This window comes from Gymnoscopelus microlampas (assembly GCF_963454915.1).
Source record: "Gymnoscopelus microlampas genome assembly, chromosome: 11".
Taxonomy (NCBI): domain Eukaryota; kingdom Metazoa; phylum Chordata; class Actinopteri; order Myctophiformes; family Myctophidae; genus Gymnoscopelus; species Gymnoscopelus microlampas.
The window spans coordinates 14987170-15003780 of NC_139948.1; the positions used below are offsets into that span (position 1 = coordinate 14987170).

General features: G+C 44.2%; 2 protein-coding genes across 3 annotated transcripts in view; one reads left to right on the top strand and one right to left on the bottom strand.

The window, feature by feature from the left end:
• The window catches only part of vasnb (vasorin b), a 31503-nt gene extending 16820 nt beyond the window's left edge, over positions 1–14683 (bottom strand). Inside the window, exons 1-2 of one of the 2 annotated variants that reach the window (XM_084071515.1) lie at positions 14365–14683; positions 4080–4157 (exon numbers count right to left, since the gene is read on the bottom strand). The gene's annotated coding sequence lies outside the window, so the exon portion shown is untranslated. Of the gene's footprint in view, positions 1–4075; positions 4158–14364 lie in introns of both variants that reach the window. The other variant, XM_084071514.1, reaches the window with a different exon arrangement.
• Positions 1–16611, top strand: part of coro7 (coronin 7) — a 193251-nt gene that overhangs the window by 123565 nt on the left and 53075 nt on the right. The window lies entirely within an intron of this gene.

Sequence of the window (16611 nt, forward strand, 5' to 3'; positions counted from 1 at the left end):
AGGTCATAAATCAAAGTTGTTGTTGTTTTTTTATTGTCACCGTAAGCTAATATGCACCTGTTCCAAACTCTGTTCCAACTAAGCCAGGTGAGACCTACAGCGTCGTACAGTACGGTTATGAGTCAGTGGAAGACATCCATCAGCAGCAATGCATTATCCACTTAATCCCTATTTCATACTCTCAACTCAGCTCAACTTTATTGTCACGTGACAGGTTTTCAGGTGTAACAAACGAAATTGAATGAAATTCTCTATCATTGCAGTTTGAAGATAGGTGGAAGGAGGCAGAAAGGAAGACAAATAGAAACTGGTCAGATATCAATATGGGTGAAATATATACATAATGTGCATGATATATACTATATACAATGCATAAGGTGTGTGGTTAAAATAGCAGTGGGATGAGGCAGTTAAATGGCAGCAGATTTATTCATCATATGATGAAACTAGGGACACCAGCTTGAAATTGGTTAAAGATGCAGTAGTCAGCCCAAACGGCAGCAGGTGTACCACCAAACGACTCTTCACTTACACAATAAAGACTTCACCAGGGAGACAGAAACAGAGGCATAAGCTAGTCTTCTCTCCGCTGTTCTTTCCCTTTGTGCCCAGAACGTACACCATGGTTCTAAAAGTCCTCAATGCCAATTATACAGTTTATACAACTTCCCAAAGGTCTTTGACTCTTGGAAGTCAACCATAACCTATACAATGTAAAATATCCCATGGTTTACTACATGTCGGCACAAAATGGTTTCATCTGCTCCTCAGATGGAACAGAATCTGCCTGGGGGGGGGGCGACCCTACAGCCCAGTGGTTAAGGGCCATACCACATGGCTGCAAATGCTGAGCACCGAGTCCTTAGTTCGATTCCCGGCTGGCCAGACCGTTTACATTTGCTGTCTCTCTCATTCTCAAATATAGACATAAAAATGGCCAGAACAATACGCAAAAAATATATACATCTGCCTGGGGAGGCGGCTGCGTTGATGCTTGCGCACACACACGCATGCACGCACCCACACAAACCCTGGGGAGAGCACTTGGTGGCTATTTTTGCTTTGGCATAAACTGACACAGACTGTATGCCTGTATCAGTTTATGTGTAATCACAAGGCACGCACATCCTTATGGTGAAAACACACACACACACACACACACACACACACACACACACACACACACACACACACACACTCCTCTGTCCATGTGTCTTACAGGGCTCTCCACTTTAAAGAGGCCACTGAATTGAACTGGGGCCTTTCCCTTGGAGCCTCTTTGCCCACCCATCCGGAGAAGTGAGAGAGAAGGGGCCCCTTGATGTGGTTTTGGCGAAGCGGCGGTTCTGTGCATGTGTGTGCAAGTTACGGATGGAGACCACATGGTGCTTTATCAGTCAGTCACACTGTCATAGTCATTCACAGTGAATGACACCCGAGGGGCCGAGGTTGTACAAATGTAACCAAATGACCCATACTGGTCCATTAGGTTACATTTGTACCCTCTCTGGAGTTGAATAAACTGAGGATTTGACTTTGTAGACCTATGCACGCACCTGTGCGTACATGCAAGCGCATGTATGTGTGGGCATGCATTTGTGCATCCGTCTGTGTTTGAACGTTCACTATGACTTTCAGCTGTGTTTAAGCTGCAGTCTTGTGCATGCACTGTGCATATTCTGCGATACAAGATTAGGCTGAGTGCGTTGCATGCGTCATGGAACATCCTTGTTTGCCCTACTGTGTTTACCTTGACTTAGATATATTAACATTAATAACTGGCACTCGGCTACACACACACACACAAACACACATGCGCACACACATACTCATACACAGAGCCTTCTGCAGATCTGGAACATTTATTGTTGTCACCTACAGTATGGAGAAGACTGTGTCTTTATTATTTCAGTAACGAGAACCACCGGGGTAAAGCAACTTATTAGGCATATAGCCAACCACCTAACAGGACTTGAGGGCCGTGTGTGTGTGTGTGTGTGTGTGTGTGTGTGTGTGTGTGTGTGTGTGTGTGTGTGTGTGTGTGTGTGTGTGTGTGTGTGTGTGTGTGTGTGTGTGTGTGTGTGTGTGTGTGTGTGTGTGTGTGTGTGTGCAGGTGTGGGCATGCATATGTGTACGTTTGTGTGTTTTGAAAGCTATGGATAGGCGTCGCAGTTAGATGTATAGCCACTCAAGAAAAACGCAGGTAAAACAAACACACGCAGGATGTCAGCGCGTGTCGTATTTCAACGGGCAGCGTGTGTGTGTGTGTGTGTGTGCACGCTTTGATGTCTAAACTCCAGGATTAAGGGAGAAACACAGAAATGTCTGTGCTGACACTAAAGCTTTAAACCTACCTAAGGAATAATTTATTGCTAGCACAAAGAGCAGGCACAAATTCCTTAACATATGGAATGTGTGTGCGTGCGTGCATGCGTGCTGTTTAAGGCCAAAACTCAGCCCCACTGCAACCCCTCTCTCTTTCTCTTTTTATCCCTCTGTAAGAGGGAGGAGGAGTGGGCCACTGTAAAATATATATATTTTAAATATTTATGGGGCTTTTTTCTGCCTTTATTTTGATAGTACAGTGGGAGAGAGTCTGGGAGTGACATGCACCAAGGGCTCGGGAATCGCCCCGGACCCGCTGTCAGGCTGCATCAGAGCCTATATGTGGTACGCGCCTTAACCCATTAAGACCTGAAGCCGATTCTAAAAATGTTTTCTAAATCCCAACAGTATTCTGAAAAAAACTTATGTTTCTATATCAGTGGTGCTCAAACGTTCACGTCAAGGACCCCCAAACTTATATGTATTTGGCCGCTGACCCCCATCTCAAAATATTTAGTCCCAGGCCAGAAGCAAAGATTTGAGGTACAAATGTTCGCTTTAAAAATATATATATTCAAAGATTTTGACACATTTTCACGATTTTCCAAAAATAGCCAAAGACATCTTAAAATGGCACAGATGCGGTCTTAATGGGTTAATCATTAGGCCATCAGCGCCCCTGTAAAAGTACCGTTAATTTAACTCTGAGAGGTTACAAATGGAATAAAATTGCCCCTCATTTGTCCACTCACAGACTTGAAGCAACACTGAGGATTTTACTGTTGTAACAAGTGAGTGTGTCAGCATGCACCCTGGGGCGTCCAGGGGGCCTGGGGCTATGGTTTTGGCCTGTGTTTGTCTTATCCAGCCCCTGTCACACAGCTCACTGACTGACTACTATGACAATACAGGAACGAGACAGTTAGTGTGAGATTACCAGCTGGAGTCCATAAGGTCGAATGGCGTTCCAGAGAGAGAGAGAGAGAGAGAGACCGTTCTATTTCATCGCTTCGTACCGCCTCTGGCGGTCATCCAGGATTCATAGAACCGTAGTCATTCGTGACTTTTGCTATTGCTAGTGACTGACCATTTGCTCGCTGGACCGTCGCAAGTATAATGGCATACACACATACACACAAACCTGCAGCATCCCGTAGCTGTTTTTTTAATATCAGCTAAATCCTGAGTGAGAGTAAACTAACAGTGTAAAAATGTACCCTGATAATAATTCATTTTGACACTCTCATTGTTAATTTAGCACTCAGGATGTTGCTGTGTACTCAATAGCCTCAGTAATCAGAGGCAAATCCCACATTTCCATTCTAATTCGTAGCCTCTCCTTGCCCCCAATGCATGCATATGTGCGTGCATCCCGCGTGCACAAGGCATTGCTCTTGCTGTTCTCCCAGTCAACATCTTATTAAGAGACCCACAGTTGTGTGAAAGGAGGCTATTGAAGAGGCAGTGTGCTGTGGTTAACACAATACGGACCCGCCAAGTGCGTGTGGTTTGGGTTTTCTGAATGCGATCATTCAAAGGACTGTTTTTTGGCTGTTACAGCCATGTGTCACAAATACAACACAGTGCCTTGTTCTGCATGTAATCTAAATTATATTAGTTTGCAATTCTGTTTTGTTTTATGATGAAGTGATGAGGACACCCCCCCCCCTTTCCCTGTCGAGACGGGCCCACATTTTCATCACAACCCTGCAGATTTCTGATTAAATCAAACATAATTAAAGTAATTTACTCACCCAGTGGAAAAAAACAAGCTGTCACGCCTCCACTCCCACACAACACTTTTCGTGGTACAGGTCTGGTTGCTTCTTTGTCTGGAGAAACAAAAGGAAAGACAACAAAGGTCATCGTTAGCCAAACCAAAGTTAACAGTCTGTTTCTGATTGACCGACCATCCCTGTCAGAATGGACAGTTCTTTAATCTACAGTATCTAGCCCTACGGCCACACAGAAACACACACGCGCGCGCTTGCCCACACTGTACTAGCTAAACAGGAAGTGTTGTTTTAAAAGGGTTGGATTTTTTGGCGTTGTGAGGGAACGTGCTGAGTGCTCGCTGGCCATGCGGCAGAACGAGACCTCGGCAGTGCGGGAGGGGAAGAATGCGGGCGAACCACTCTCCTCTCTGTCAGCTCGCCGTCTTGCACTGTCAGCCATGTGTGCGGGTGTGTGTGTGTGTGTGTGTGTGGAGGGGGGGGGGGGGGATTTGTATGAGACTGACTCAAGCATGGCATGAGACAATTCAACGCTTGTTGAACCCCTATGTGTGCTCGTGTATGTTTATATTAAGTTTGAAGGCAGGATATGCTAGATTTACTTACTGTAGTAGTTTCACCAAGCTCAAAGCTCAAACTGCCAGTGAATGCACTGTACACGAGGTCTGTGGTGAGGAGAGGGCATCACAGTTCATCAGGGGGAAAATGAAAACGCATCGCATTTGAAATTAACATCATTATGTTATCATGCGGTTAAAATAGCCAATCTACAAGCTCTCAAGCCGTCACATCGCGATGTGTTGTGAGCTTATAGATCTGCTATTTTGACAATAATGGCATGCCAAAATTAAGGATGCCAGGTTGAAAGTGGTTCAGTAAAGAACGCTTTTTTCAAAATAATCTTTGGGGGCATTTTTTTAATGTCTTCAGTTAGACTGATTCGATTTATTTAGATGGCGTGCAGAGAGACGGGGAAACCCAGCACAGGGAGATGGCAAACGTGAGACATTGCGGGAGTCGGATTCGGGTCCTGGTGATTCAAAAGGAGCGTGTGGTCAGTGTACTAAGTGGCTGAGCCACCAGGCTCCCCTTAAGCAAGGCGTGTTGACTAAGACTGGAATGTGATTCTGAAAGGGCAGAGCACCTGTAGACCGCAGACATTTGCATAAATGTTTGTGGTATGGAGACAGGGTAGATGAGAGGCTTTGCTGATTGCCTTCAATTAATTTGAGGTTGAGAAGCACATTTGCCTGGTTCACAGTTTGTATATCAATACCTCGCCAGCTATCCTTGTGAGCCCTTGTTGGCGAACCCATAGTGTAATTTTGGGATAGGGTTAGAGAGAGGGATGTCTGTGACTCACTTGTTTTCTTTTCTTTGTCAGGTGTGTGTGTGTGTGTGTGTGTGTGTGTGTGTGTGTGTGTGTGTGTGTGTGTGTGTGTGTGTGTGTGTGTGTGTGTGTGTGTGTGTGTGTGTGTGTGTGTGTGTGTGTGTGTGTGTGTGTGTGTGTGTGTGTGTGTGTCACCAACTAGCCCTGTGACACAAACATTGACAGCAGTCAACAACACCTGTGAATGTGCGTGTCACCACTAGATGCCTCAGGTGCTGAGAGGCTCGAGGGGTAACGTATTTGTGTGTTTGTGTTTAAGCTGTAGCATGTTATGTGTTTGCAAACATAAAATACAAGCGCCAATGCCACAAATATCTCCGGAGATCTACAGGACCCTAACCCAACCCTATTAATTACTGAAATATAACGACATTATAATATTACTGAATTAACCTCCCAAACGTTTTCTTGTTTCGTGTGTGTGTGTGTGTGTGTGTGTGTGTGTGTGTGCGTTCGAATGCACGTGCATGCATGTGTTCCCTTGCATAATTAAGCCATTAGCTGCAATTGAATGTTTGTTATTGTTGAGCCTGGTTCTGGGATCATAAATATGATTTGGTTTGGGAGAAACCGAATAACAAAGAAGCCACTTGAAACAGCGTTTTATTGGTGAGAGACGGCCAGAGCAGCCCACATATCTTAGACTGATCACAGGCTTTTTTCATTTTCTGATTTCATTACGCTCGCTCGTAAAACTGTTTTCAAGCTAATTAGCCAAGACAAACATACTACGACCCACCCCCTTCTCTCTCTCTCTCTCTCTCTCTCTCTCTCTCTCTCTCTCTCTCTCTCTCTCTCTCTCTCTCTCTTTGTCCCTCTAAACCACACATACTGTACAAGCAATACGCATACACGTGCAGAAGTGTGTATGCATTATACCGACGTGCTCAGTATCTTTTCTACGCATTGTCTGTCAGTCATACTTTACAACCTCCAGTCACAAACAATACCTCCGCTGTGAGTCAGCCAGACACAGACTGTAGCCAGTACAGCTGTAGGCAACAGAACAGGGATACTTAGCAAAGAGGACACATTAAACCAGCCTGGTTGTGTAACACCTGAGAGAGATGTACGCTGACTGACTCACCCCCAGGCACATATATACACACACACACACGCGCGTGAATAAACATAATCATAAGCAATGGAAGGTAGCGTTCAAAAACAAATACACTCACTCTCTCTCTGTCTCTCTCTCTCTCTCTCACACACATACACACACACACACACGGTACACTGTTTATATCTGAAAATAGCCCGTCGTCTCAGTGTTAAGGTTTGGCTCGGCGGCCTGTTTTCGGACCTTCGCTGCAGTCTGCACATGAGTATGTTTATTTGTCTGTGGGAACGCGTTGCACTCTGTCAGGTCACTGAGGTCAGCCGGTTTAATCACAGCAAAGGCCTCTGTGTGTGTGTGTGTGTGTGTGTGTGTGTGTGTGTGTGTGTGTGTGTGTGTGTGTGTGTGTGTGTGTGTGTGTGTGTGTGTGTAATGAGCACATGCTGGGGTTGAGTGGACGTCAGGCCAGTGTGCGTGCAGTAGCTATGTTGGGCCCGGGGTGGGGGTGACGGAGGGGTCATGTGTGCTGACCCTGCTGGTCAACCAGTCATGGTCACTCTGTCTCTGGCGTATCAGGCTCCACAGTAAATATTTAGCTTCCAAAAACAGAACCCCAGCGCTCAAAATAGACGCAAATCATCTATTCTCTCGCTCTCCGCTGAACGTGCTTGACGGACAATGCCACATGCCGAAAGGAGGGAAGAATACCACAGCTTTTTACATGTTAATCCTTTTGTTCTGTTTGGTTGTTGTTTTCACTGAGTCAGTATTTTCTGTGAGACTTTGTGCTTATTTGGGATTTTCTCTTATCTTTTGGCACTTTTCTCCCACATCCCCACTGTCTACTAAAGCTCTATAAATAATATACCTTAAACAAATAAATAAAGGTAATATCTGTCCTGTTCTTCTATTCTTAGATTTCCCTTTCTTTCTACTTTCCCAATCGCCCCCCCCTCTCTCTCTCTCTCTCTCTCTCTCTCTCTTGCATCTCCCAGAGCAGCAAAGCACAGAGCCGTGGATGTCAGAGTCACTTTATAGTGGGCAGCATCTCATCTCATGTGCTAACAACATGTCTAAGCTCCTACTGCACAGTGAGATGAGTCCGACCGCCAGCTGGAGATGGGTGGGAAGCGTTGAGACGCTCTGATGTTTTGCACCAGGACTTTTAATGTCATCCTCCTTCTGCATGTTATTGAACGTCTCGCGTACGTCGACTAGTCCTGACTTGCGGCGCTGTCACAATAACCTGTGTGACTTGTTGGTCGCCGTGTCGCTCGATCGACATTTAGACTGATGAGTGCTGACATGAACTCATGCACTGTGTGTGTGCGCTTGTTCTCTCTCTTTCTTTCTTTCTCTCTCTCGCTCTCTCTCTTGTTCTCGCCGTCATGGTGTGGACAGCAGCAGATAACGAATACTATTTGTGTTACTAGCTGTGACCAAAATAGCCATTAAGAAAAAGTGGAGGCCGATCAGTCGTGGGCCCGCTGATGCAACGAGAGGGTTCCGCTGGTGGTCCTGTACGTGTCTGCGAGTATGTTCAACATGTCTACGTGAGAGAGAGAGTGTGTGTGTGTGTGTATGTGATCAACATGTCTACGTGAGAGAGTGTGTGTCCGTGTGCATGTCAGCACTTGTCGTGTCAAGCTGGTCCCCTGACCCCTAGACAAGGCCGGTCTTCACACACACACACACACACACACACACACACACACACACACACACACACACACACACACACACATCATACTGAACAAATGACGTACACTCAACAGTGGTGTCTTATCGTTTAGTCGATATTTGGGAGAATGGTGGAAGTTAATGTTTATCTTGGTACTTGTTTAATTTTCGCCAGTCATTAATAGCTAATGGTTAATGGTTAAATATTTGACAATCTTTTCAAGGGGACCTCTGTTTTCCATAATTGATGGCTCTGTCCAAACACTATGTGTTTGTGTTGCTCTGTGTGTGTGTGTGTGTGTGTGTGTGTGTGTGTGTGTGCGTGTGCGTGTGTTGTGTGCCCTCCAGGCACACAGACCAAGTAAGGTTTTGGTTCAAGGATCATTTCCTAATTACAGCGCTGGTCAGAGGTAATTACAACCTTAGATTAAGAGTCGTTTCTCTTTTTTTTTACGACCTTGCTGAAACGCACCAATTAGTGGTGGCTTTTGGGATGCGCGCCCTCGCTCTCATCCTCTCGCTCTCCACTGTGAAACCCCGAGTGTTCGTTTAACTCTCAGAGCGTAAAAACGGACCCGTGAGGGTCCGTTTTTACGCACTCAGAGTTAAACGAACACTCAGTACTTTACTGTGGTACTATGTTTCCATTGCCAGATTATTGGTCAGAGACAGTTTTTGGAATTCTTCTTTTTTTTGTGTGTGTTTTGGCATTTTCCAGGGATTTCCAGACAGCGGAAAAAGGGGAGGGGTAGAAGATGAAAGAGTAAGTAGATTGCTATCAGAAGGTTTGAGACAGACCCTCCCTCGAGTTAAATGAACAGTCGCTGTTTCACTGTCGCACCGCCTTTCACTCTGGACATCTGCTTTTTTGAAGGCAGACAAAAAAGCTGACCAAGAAGGAGCATGCACGTGTGTGTGTCTGTGAGTGTGTGTGTGTGTGTGTGTGTGTGTGTGTGTGTGTGCAGAGGACAGCAGTTATTTGGGTTTTTTTCTGCGCTCAAGCTGGGGGCCACTCCAAAAGTCCTCTGATCCTTTTCGCGTGTGCGTGTATATTTATGCCGGGTTTTTGAAGTGGTTCTTCTGAACGCATCATTTGGCTGCATCGGCGAGCTCTTCTTCAATTTAGCTTGGCAGGCGAACGGGCTGGGGTTTGCCTCCGCATACCGCTCGGTCAGCATTGATGTGTGTGAGGCTCTCTGGCCCTTTGAAGCCGGGGGCTTTATTTAAGACGCCTATACCCCGAGTCAGACGCTCTGACTCGGCGAACGCCCCCTCCGCTCCCCACTCCCCCGCTGTGCAACACCTGACTGTGGCGTTCAACTCAACTCAGAAAAAGACATTGTGACAAATCTAGCTAAATAATGATTGTCCTCTCTCACATATACTCAGGGCTAACTGTGACGAGACTTCACTTTCACATGACCTTGACCAAACACACACACACACACACACACACAGAAACGTTCTGCCTTGTCAACTCTCCTCCCCCTGCCCGCTGTGCGAGTCCTCCCCTCCTCTCCTCCCTCCCCAGGCCTCCTCGCCTCAGCACCTGACTTTTAACCCTCTAATCCCCCCACTGCGGAGGAGTGGGATCCCTCGGACGTTGCCCCTAATTGGCATCGAGAGGGTCCACGGGCAGTACATTCTGCGACACGGAAATCCTCTGCTCTTAGCCACAGAGGAGAGGAAAACAGCTGAGCTGTTAGCAACGTAGTGTTGTTTTAATAGGCACACGTACTGTACGTACACACACACACACACACACACACACACACACACACACACACACACACACACACACACACACACACACACACACACACACACTCTCCCACACATAACGAGGACCTGTGAAATATCCAACATTAACTTCAATAGTCTAAAGGACAGCTAAAGTAGAGCATATCGTGCAAACTCTGATTAGTAGCCTCTCTAAAACCTCTCCTTCTAAAAGTGCTTTGGCACTGATAATGAAATGACAGACCCTATTACACAGAAAAATTATTAATTATAGGCTGACAGACACAATGCTTTTGTAACGCATACCTGATGGCTTGCGTGGTTTCGACAACGTAGTGCCAAACAAAATTCTCATTATGCCAGGCTACAAACATCAGATGGGTAATATGAGGGTGCTGCCCAATTGTAGGGAGCTGGTGTAATGTTGAGTCATTACTAGGTTATAAAGCTTAAATCCTGTAACATTAGCCCTTAATGTTGGTATAGTGCAGGCTAGGAGGATGACACTCTTGCCTGTGTTTACTTTGGAATCAGAAAAAGTAACTGTGTGTGTGTGTGTGTGTGTGTGTGTGTGTGTGTGTGTGTGTGTGTGTGTGTGTGTGTGTGTGTGTGTGTGTGTGTGACTGTGTGTGTATAAGAAGCAAGTGGAGTGACAGAAGGCCTGTGTTTAATTGTTTTAATTGTGTTAAACAGCAGAGGCCTTGACCATGCCTCACCTCCATGAATACCCAGCCACAAGAGAGGTCATGATGGGGCAGGGATAATCCAACCACTGTGTATGGGTGTTTCACTGCCTTTACACACACACACACACACACACACACACACACACACACACACACACACACACACACACACACACACACACACACACACACACACACACACACACACAGATTTCATCTGCTCAAGCCACGTTAAAAACGTGTGCTCGGCAATGCTTTATGGAACAATGTTTCTGTCTTCTCAGTCCTTGGATGACATTTTACCCTTTAACTTGATTTGTTGTGTCTCTTTTGCTGCTATTTCCTTGCACGCGGCTCATCACATCAGATTATTGTTCATCGTCTCACCCTCTATATGTCAACAGTAAGACGTGGGGGTGAGTGCCTCTCTGCCAACAAGTCTCTGTACAAACACTGGCTACAGACAGCTGGGTAGATAGCGACCCCGCGGGCAGACAGCTTGGAGTCGGAACATCTTCATCTTTAGGACCTTGGTTGTAGCGTTATCTGTATTTGTTCCACTACTGCATACCTTACAGTGTCATACCACCCATAGCACCCTTGTACCCCGCTACTATGTGCCAAAAAAAGTAACCCGAGAGGCAGAGACTGCTCCAAAAAAAACGAGGAATTACTAGACTCCTGTGGGCTGTTGTGCTTCTCTCAGTAATAGAACAAATTGCCACTATTGTGTGCCATCACTGACACAGTAGCGCCTACTATAACATAATGACAGCCTGTAGTGAAACACATGGTGCAGGGAGTTAGCTTCAAGCCGGCAGGAGGGGTTAATAGCGGGCTATTGGAGTAGGTTACACTGTCTGTTTTAATAGCGGGCTATTGGAGTAGGTTACACTGTCTGTTTTAAGCACTTTTTCCCTCCTGTGCCTGTGGACATGCGAAAGATGCTAATCTAGGTGAAAGCTTAGGGGTGGTGGTGGGGTGATTGGTCAAAAGACTGTTCATGTATGGAACAAAGTACCTCAGGCATAACAGAGTTAAAAAAGCAAACTCAGTGTAGCGGTAAAAGGAGATAAGAAGTTGTCCTCGTCCACTGATAGGTGGATAGGAGATTTACTCTTTTAGGAATTTGACCTCATTATGCAGTTCGGGTTTTTATGCTCTGAAGAACTGATTTCGCTTGATTTCCCTCTTCACAAGATTAGACATCTGAGCAAAAATGTTTGCATCGACTAACGCGACTAACGCACTGCAGTCAGTAATGTAAATTCAAAATTCATTTAGGTTCATGGCTTTCTATGTTGTGAACTTACATATGTATTAGAATCCTACATAAAATGTCAATAATCAGTAGAAAGATAAGGTGTAGTTAGTGCACCATTCTTATTATTATAAGCAAGCTTATGGCATCCCAACCCAGTCATGCTAGTTGTCACTAAAATTGTGTCACCTATATATAAACACAGATACTGTAGTAGGCTACACTTTTCTTGGATGAATTTTTCATCTTTCGAACAGTAACCCATTTTATCTCTCTATTTTAATCTGTGCCAGCTACAGTATACTAAAAATCAAATCAACCACAGAAGATAACAGCTATAGACCCAGGATACTTTTTTTTTTAAATACATAAAAAAACAGTATCTCCTTTGCCCCATGGCATAATGTAAATATTTGCTTCTAATGCTGCTCTTTTATTTATAGGTACATCTAATTTACTTTCGCTCGCCCCAAAACAAGGCGGTATTCACCTGGTATTCCTAAACGTAACTTCAGTAAACTATGTCTAAAACCCTAACCTTATTCCTAAATGTAACTTCAGTAAACTATGTCTAAAACCAAACCTTATTCCTAAACGTAACCTCAGTAAAGCTATGCCTAAATCATTATTTCTAACCTTATCAACAAATACAAGAACTGCTGGTCAGCGAAAGAAAATGGGGGCGAGCGTGTTTTGGGGCGAGTGTTCCGGTTACCGAGCTGTTTACCTATTGAAACGAATATAGTTTGTCAACAGTGTTGCAGCGTGCACAGTGCAGAGGGCCGGTCCCTCCATGATAAACATGTGCAGCCTACAGCAGTGGTTCTCAAACCTTTCCATGTCAAGGACCCCCAAATTGACACTTATTAGCTCGCGGACCCCCATTTGAAAACATATGCCAGGGACCCCCTTATAAGAGAAGATTTTTACGGCTCTAGCAGGGATTTTCAAGGACCCCCAGTTTGACATGCATGGCATTTCTATCTCTGGGACCCCAATTTATATAGTACAATCAATGTTAATGTAACTCTGAGAGTGTACAAATGGAACCAAATGGACCTAACGGGTCCATTTGGTTCCATTTGTACACTCTCAGAGTTAGGTGGGTCCTTGAAAATAAGACAACCACTATGCCACACTAAATGGAACAGAGCCTTAATTAGTATCATTGGTAACACCTGTGAAGGAAGTAAGGAAGGGGCCCAATTCATTCCCAATTCCATTTGTATACACTCTCAGAGTTACAGACCCATAAGGGTCCATTTTGGTTCCTAACTACTATCCATCCCCAGCTGGGGACCCCCTGGAACTCCCTCAAGGACACCTGGGGGGGTCCCCGGACCCCACTTTAAGAACCAATGGGCTACAGTGTAACACAGTGCATGTGGGCCGGTCCCTCCATGATAAACATGCATGTTGTCCCGTGCGGTCTAGACGCTCCGCTCTGCTCACTGCATGCACGGCGTCCTGCGGTCCAACACGCACTACTTATCCTGAGGACCGCTTCATTATGGCTTTTTAACCCAGCGGTTCTCAAACTTTTTTCATGTCAAGGACCCCCAAAATTATATGTATTTGGCTGCGGACCAACCCCCCCATCTGAAGAATATTTTGTGTCGGGATTTTTCAAAAATAGCAGATCTACAAGCTTGTACATCTGCTATTTTTGAATAGCCAAAGTATGTTTAAAGTGGTAATTTTGCTGGGGACCCCCTGGTACCCACCGAAGGACCCCCGATCACCAATGCTGTTGTTTCCTGTCACGTATAGATTCTTTTTTCTGGACGTTTGTATTGCTAAGGCACAGACAGTATAGGCTACTATCCTGTTCATTTGACAGCGTTTGGGTTTATTTCCATGCAGTTCTTCAGTCACTGCGGTGAGAGGCTGTGTCTCTGTCTCTCTCTGTGCCTGGACTGGGTGCACGATCACCCCGCAGACAACTCCTGTCACACAGCCTGCCCTGGACGTGATGTAATAATAATAATAATAATAATAATAATACATTTGCTTTGTAACGCACTTCATATTTGAACCAAATCTCAAAGTGCTACATTAAACTACAACTATACACAGTTAAGAAAAAGTTTGTGTTGATCGCATTATTTAAAAAAAAAACTGACATCTAAAGTAGCCTAAACTGTAGATTTTATTCTTTATGATAACGTGCACTGAAACTTTGTTCCCGAATCCCAATAGAGCCTAGCCTACTATTAAAGTTAATTGCAAGCGAATAAATCAGTGTTCGCCGGAGTCTATATCTCTACAACATTGTATTGTTTAAAATGAAGTATGTTGGCTATGATTTAATAAGGTGATGTTTACTTGAGTCTATGTTCAATCTGTTAAGTGACAACAACACAATTGGTCTCAATTTACGCACTCCATGATGTGATCAATGACAAGAAGGCTGAAGGCAGATCGCAGTTTTATTCCAAATGAAACTTACAGACAGCATTTGATCGATCTATAACAGGGGATAAAAGTCTTACCCGGTCTGATCGCACTCCAGTCCGTAATCGATCGCGTGTTTTATCCAAGTGGGAGAGCGATCAGAGAGAGAGAGAGAGGAAAAAGCTCTCAAAAGTAACTCAACAAGTATAGTCCCGTAAGTTTTCCTTGGGCGCTCTGTCCAGAGTTTCTGTGCGCATAATAAGAAACGCGTCTCGTCTCTCTTCATCAAATGATCCCTCGGTTTCTATACGGATGGGTCGAAACCTCCACGTCGAGGAATGCGCTTCAAGTGTCCAGCAGGAGCCCCGTATGCGTTCGCTCGCTGACCCTGAAACAAAAGCGGTTTATTGGCGATCCCAGTCGAGAGAAGGGTTTTAAGTCGAGCGATGGGAGGAGCGACGCGCACCACACGAGAGCGCTGCTCCCGTCCCGACTGACCCGAGGGCTGGGAAACACGCTCCACTCACCTTGCAAACCAGGGCTGGCTGTGTGTGTGTGTGGTGGAAAAAAGTACTCAAATGTTTTTACTTAAGTAAAAGTATCAATACTGCAATGTAGAAATACTCTGTTACAAGTGAAAGTCCGGTAATCAAAATTTACTTGAGTGAAGTACGAAAGTATTTATATCAAAATTTACTTAAAGTATCCAAAAGTAAAACTCATTTTGCAGAATGTCCCATTTCACAAGTTTTCAAATGTTTAAAATGTATAAAAGTCTTTGAAAATAGACGATCTACAAGCTCTGTAATGCTTCAAATCGCGATGCATTGTAAGCTTGTAAATTGGCTATTTTCAAATTTCCGAAAAGTATATTAGGGCTGAAGTGGTTAATGTATGTTTTTAATAATAATCTAAATCTACAAAGTAACTAATAACTATACTTTTCAAATAATTGTGGTGGAGTAAAAGTACAATATTTGCCTCTGAGGTGTAGTGGAGTAGAAGTAAAAGTACTGAAAACTGGAAATACTCCAAAGTAAAAAATACCACAAAATTGTACTTGAGTAAATGTACTTAGTTACTTTCCACCACTGGCTGTGTGCGCAAGACAACACGTTCATAGATTCCAAGCACTGCTTCAGTTTCATTATCTAAAAGCCTATACCTGCAGGACCTGTTCTTTATACAGGGCAAATGTTTCCTCATCAAGCATGCGGTTTCATTCTGTAAGCTGTAAGCTGTAGTATCTGTTGCATCTACTTGAATGCACTTTATGGCTGCATTTGTGTTAAAGGACGACTTCACCGATTTTCAACCTATCTTCATATAATTGGTCCTCACTAATACCCATGATAAAATGGTACTATTTTTTTCTACTTGGTCTGTGTCTCGTAGGAGGGCTGTGGACAGTCCAGAAACCGTCTACCAGTGACATCATCGTTAGGCATGATTTTTTTTCCCAACAAGATTTCACATTTCTTATTTAGATTTTTATTAACACGAGAACAATGGCTTCTTTTATTGCATTGCAACTTTCTAGGAATAGAAAGCCTGCAGTTTCTATTAGCTTGGATTCCCCATTGATGATGTCACTGGTAGACGGGGACTCTGAACTGTCCACAGCCCTCCTCTGAGACACAGACAGAGTAGAAAAGAATTGTACCATTTTATCATGAGTATTAGTGAGGACCAATTATATGAAGATAGGTTGAACATCGGTGAAGTCGTCCTTTAAGCACTACTTTATTTCCATGACTGCACTATAGTGTCTAACAATTTAAACATTATTTGTATAATTTTGTTAGCGCAAGTCATACAATCAGTCAAAAAAATAAAAGCAGGTCAATGAAGGACATCATGAGCCAAAACACAAAATGAATAAACAAAATACAATACAATAAAACACTAATAATAAAAATATGAAGTACTGAAAGTACAAGACAAACTAAACACACTAGATAAAAGCCAAGCCTTTGAAAAGAATGTACACGCTCCCTCACATCCTATAGGGCCATAGTGGCTAAAAGCAGCCTGGCTGTGGGTCATTAGAGCAGACCCTTGGAAAAACCAGGAGACAACCACCAGAGGACCTGAGGGATCTAGTAACATGACTGCATGTGTCCTCAACACATTGGGCTCCTAACGTATTTTTATGTGACAGCCAGTATGTCCAAGACAAATGTCCCTAGGGACAAATAAACATAACCTTGAACTATATATTTTTTCTCTTTTCTTTAGGAAGGAGGGGGTTGTTATAAAGGCATTGTTTTAAGATATAGAACAGGAATTTGAAAAAATATGTTAACAAGAAGATTCAAACACTGAATGCGCGAAAAGCAACAGAT